Raw genomic sequence first — 3,997 nt, 5'->3', positions numbered from 1 at the left:
ACCGCGGGTTTTCTCCCAGACAGTCCGCCCTGGGAGCTGCTTCCAGGGTAAATTTCCTAATAGACCTTTTAGCACAGGTCCCCCTCCTACCCTGGGTGCAAACCTTCCATGAGTCCCCGGTGCCCGTGGGGTGGGGCTCAGACCCCCTAGCCTAGCATCCAAGGCCTTCTCTGACCTGGTCCCAATGTGACTTCCCAGCCTGGTCTCCTGTGATCCTCCCACAGGAGTGTCTTCCTAAAGAAGACAGATTGTGTGCACTGACATTTCCTTCCCAGCAGGGTCACTCGGGGATGTGCCCGCTCCCCCTCACATCTCTACTGAGTTAGGCCCGCCTCCTCCAGGAGGCCCTTTTGACTGCCTCAGCTTACAGCAACTTCCTCCTTAGCTCGGACCTCGACACGTGTAAGTCTTTCTACAGGTTGGGATGGGAAGGCCTATCCCCCCACTTCTGAGTCTCTCAAGGTGGGGCCCCTATTTATTCATCTTTGTTTTCCCTGTGCCAACACAGCATCGGTGTGTGTGAATAGCTGAGAATCTGGCTGTTCTCAGGGGAAGAGCATTCATCTGAATTGGATCAAGTCCCTCCTCTGGCTCTTCCTGGCTGTGTGACTCTGAGCAAGCAGCTCACCTTCTCTGGGCATCAGTTTCCCAATGCTATCGTGAGGAGTTTTGGCTTCACTACTCTAAGATTCTGTGTTTCTGTGGGGATGAGGATGGAGACAGACAGGCTCAGGTAGATCCACAGATAGCCTCTTTCAACATGGAGGGCAGGAAGGCTGGGGGCGGTCACTAGATCAACAGAAATTAAACTCAAGAGTTCTTGACCCAGGAGAAAGCAGACTGATGTCAGGTCGAGACAGATCCATGAGGTCTTGGACTACTTTTTCTTCTTGTGCTCTCGGTTTATTCATATGAAAAATAGGTCCGTGTTCCAGGCTCCTTTGGGGCATTAGAGGAGAGGAAGTAGGTGGAAGCTGAATTCATGCGCACAGTACGTATAGGACTCAGTTATTGGGGAGCTGTGTGTCTGGGTCCCCTTCCCTTCCCATTTCTCCTGGTGCAGGCTCTGTTCTGTTTTTGCTCTCCTTGATTATTGCCCGGGAGAACCCATACTCACCTCTCCTCTAGTCAGCCAGGGGCTTGGCATCAGGCCTTGGTGGGGTCCCTGGTCCGCGGCCTGCTGGGAGGGTCTGGGTTGCAGAACTCCCCAGTGAGCTTCCAGTTAGCGCCTCGGGTGGAGTCTCCTGTGCAAACGCTGCTATGCAGGCGTCCTGAGATTTCCCACCACTCTGGTTCCCATATCCCCAGCTCCCCTGCCTCCAGGACATCCTGCCCCCATCTGACCTCTGGGATCTCTCCCAGCCCGAGACATGTCCCCCTTGCCTCATCACCCTTCCCTGGGAATACTGAGGCTGGAATTGTCCGTAGCAGCCTGGAAGATTCCTCAGAAATGTGAGGGAGGGGAAGGGAGCTTGAGTGAGGGGAGCCCCATCCTATACATTCCGGCCCCTGGCTCCCCTTTGCTTCCCACGTCACCCCTGGGAGAGGGGTGGAAGCAGGCAGCAGAGTGCACCCCCAAATTCCTTTGCCTCAGCCTCCACAAGATCTTAGAGGCAGGGAACTTTCTTTGCAGGGAGCTGAGGGTACCCCAGGGTCCTGCTTCCCACTCTGATCTCCAAGGGCCATGGTGCATCCAGACTCCGGCGGAGTGGCCGCTCTGTTTACAGTGTGGGAGGTTTGTTCCAACTGACGCCTCTTAGCCCAGGGCTCTGGAGGGAAGGGGCGTCGGACCGTGGGAAAGTGGAAGGAGAGGAACCAAGCCCGGCTTTGGAAGGAGGTGGGTTGGTGACTTTCCCCTTGGAGCAGCTGGGAGGACCTGGTGAAGTCTAGCACTTTGCCTAGGGAAGAAGGACCCTAGAAAACAAGTCGAGGGGTCAAGAGGGGGAAACTGAGGACAGAGAAAGGAGCAGTTTGTGGGGGGCTGAAGTTGCTGGGTATGAGAGCTAGAGAGAGCTGAGAGCAGAGAAGGCTAGTTGGGACTCAGTGAGAGGGCTGTGGCTGTGAATACAAGTGTCGGAGTAGCCGGGTCATAGTAAGTGTGAGAGGGCCCTAGAGGCTGGGGCTGAGTCACAATGTTCCCTTTTTATAACAGGACCTGGCCTCTGCTTTCGGGAGGCCCAGAGACGGAGGAGGGCTCGGCGAAGTCACACAGCACTTGCCTCTCACCAGGGGCTGTCCTGGCCTGGCTTTCTCTTGCTCGTAGTTTCCCAGCCACTTTTGATCTGATTTTTAAAAATATACATTCTCTACTCTCCACCATCTCTCCTGCTTTCTCCAACCATTCTCCCCCCTAAATAATTATGTATGAACTTTGACCCCGGGAATCCGCTTGGGGGGAGCATTTTGGGAAAACATGATAGAGCCTCATAAAGAACTCCAACAGCTTGCAAACAGCCTGTGCTAAATTGCCCCTTCAAGTGAAAATTAAAGCAAATGTCTGTTTTATGGCCATGTTTTCTTGGGCTGCAGCTATGGCGGAAGTGCGGGCGGCTCAGAGCACGGACTGCGCAGAGGGTGGAGGCATTCTGGGTGGTGGATACGGGGGCAGGCAGTGGCCGCTAGTGCTGCATGGAGGCCCTCTGGTCCCCTCCCTGCATCCCCCCCCTTCCCCTTTTCTGGGCAGAAATGATGTGGAAACAACCCTGTCCCCAGAAAGCCCATCTGCAGGCCCTTCCTCCACTCCCGGTGGGGCTTTGGAGAGTTCTCGCTCTTTCCGGGGCTCCAGCCTGCGGGAGTGGCAGTGGTGGAAGCGTGGGGATCATCCCGGCCAGGGGCTTGGCCTGGGGTCTGTGACACCCCCGGTTTCTCTGGTCAGCCTCTGGGGTTGCTGCTAGGACAGAGTGAGGGAGCGCTGCTCAGCTCCAGACCAGCCCCCTTGCAGTATTTTCTCCAGAGCTGGTCCACCTGTATGTATTAGGATTCTGAGTGACGATGGTTTGAAAAGAGGTTTTAAGGCGATGACGCTGATGGTAGCAGGGACGATGAAGGAAATCACTGGTCTACTCTAATCCCTTACTGCACAAACGAAGAAACTGAGGAACATCCTTGGATTGGGTGAAAGGAAATCTGGGCTCTGATTCTGACCCAAGTCACTACCCCTCTCTGGGCCTCAGTTTCTTCATCTTTAAAACCAGATGATCAGATTCCACGAACTCCAAGGTCCTTTTCAGGCCTATGAAACTAGGTAACTAAGTACATAATAGTGACAACCACAGCCCATGTTTATGGACCCCTAGAATGTGCCACGTCCTAGGGGCTATGCATTTTCCATAAGTCATCCCTCTTTAAGACTCAATAACTTGATGAGGTATCATTAATTCCATGAGATCACTAAGGCACAGAGAGGTTAAACAACTTGGCCGAGGTCCTTCGATCGCAAAGGCAGAATCTGAACCCCGGCAGTCCCTCTCCAGGGCCTGGGCCCTCAGTCTCTCCCCACGTGAGGACTGGATCCAGATCAGCCAGGGGCGAGTGGGAGCCAGCTGCCTGACCTCCGGGCCAGTGCTCCTTCCACGGGCCCAGGCTGCCTGTTCGGCCAGGGCAGGGCAGGCCTCGGGCTGTCTGGAGGCTGCTGGGGTCCACTGGACTCAGAGCTGTCAGCATAATGATCAGCGCACACCTTGGAGAAGGGGGCTTCCAGGCAGAACAGGGCTTCTTAAAGGAGCCTTTGAAAGAGTGAGAGGAGCCTTTAGGTTTGTTATGAGGGACTCCGGGAAGCTATAGGGTTCTTGATCAGGGCAGCAACTATAGGATATTATGGAAAATCCCCTCCTTGCCCCTCACGCAGTGGCCTGCCCACCCAGGAGTTCCTGCAACAGGCAGCCAGACTGGCCTAGCCTGTAAGCCACTCAGCGCCCGCCCCTCCGTACACAGTGTCCCTTCCACCCATGATTCCAGTCTCTTCTCAGATGCTTCATCACTAGAACTGGATGTTAGA

At 54.9% G+C, this 3,997-nt stretch overlaps 1 long non-coding RNA gene across 1 annotated transcript; it reads left to right on the top strand.

Moving 5' to 3' along the window:
* The first annotated feature begins 272 nt into the window (after positions 1–272).
* Positions 273–2,505, top strand: LOC103555900 (uncharacterized). The gene is made up of 4 exons (XR_011540469.1): positions 273–402; positions 509–733; positions 1,634–1,837; positions 2,153–2,505. It is a non-coding gene; the product is annotated as an uncharacterized lncRNA (long non-coding RNA).
* Positions 2,506–3,997: the final 1,492 nt, after the last annotated feature.

The sequence above is a fragment of the Equus przewalskii genome, chromosome 5, assembly GCF_037783145.1.
Source record: "Equus przewalskii isolate Varuska chromosome 5, EquPr2, whole genome shotgun sequence".
Lineage (NCBI taxonomy): Eukaryota > Metazoa > Chordata > Mammalia > Perissodactyla > Equidae > Equus > Equus przewalskii.
This window is presented reverse-complemented; position numbering and strand designations above follow the sequence as displayed.